The sequence below is a fragment of the Colobus angolensis genome, unplaced genomic scaffold (assembly GCF_000951035.1).
Source record: "Colobus angolensis palliatus isolate OR3802 unplaced genomic scaffold, Cang.pa_1.0 Scaffold61, whole genome shotgun sequence".
NCBI classification, from domain to species: Eukaryota; Metazoa; Chordata; class Mammalia; order Primates; family Cercopithecidae; genus Colobus; species Colobus angolensis.
Genome location: NW_012119710.1, coordinates 7,290,389 through 7,290,991, shown reverse-complemented (window position 1 = coordinate 7,290,991; position 603 = coordinate 7,290,389).

The window sequence follows — 603 nt, the reverse complement described above, 5'->3', positions numbered from 1 at the left end:
CCCCCCCACCGCCTGCCACTCAAGGTTTGCTACCGCTGGCGGCGCGCGCGCGCGCCCGCCACAGACGCTCAGCGGGCCAATCGGAGAGGAGGACAGTCTTCCTCACCCCGCCCCTCGCGGTCTTACACGCAGCGACGTTCCAGGTTCCCTCCCCCACCCCTTCCTTCAACCAATCAGGAAACGGCTAAAAGGGAGCGCGCGAGGTTTCCTTCCCCGCGCACCCGTTCTCACCGTTAAACGACTGTCTCGCGACAATCCCAAAGTGACCTTTTACCCCCCTCCAGAGTTCAATGCGCGCTAGGGGCAGTAGGAAGGGTCAGGTCTCGCGAGGGAGGCGGGTGAGAAGAAATCGCACCTCTTTCCCCGCCACACGCGCACCCTAGACTGGCTGCGCGCGCACCTGCCTCCCTAAGGAGCCACTGATGCCGCAAGGGCTCTTTCTATTCTTCTTTAGGCCGCAGAGGTAGCCTGGGCGTTCTTCCGCCTCCACCCTACCCCACTTTCCTGTCTTTGGTCTTTCTGTCCCCAGCGCCGCCAGATCTTGCGCGGAGAAGGGGGTAGTATTTTGAGCTGTCGCTTCTCCTTTAAGAAAAAAAGCCCCGT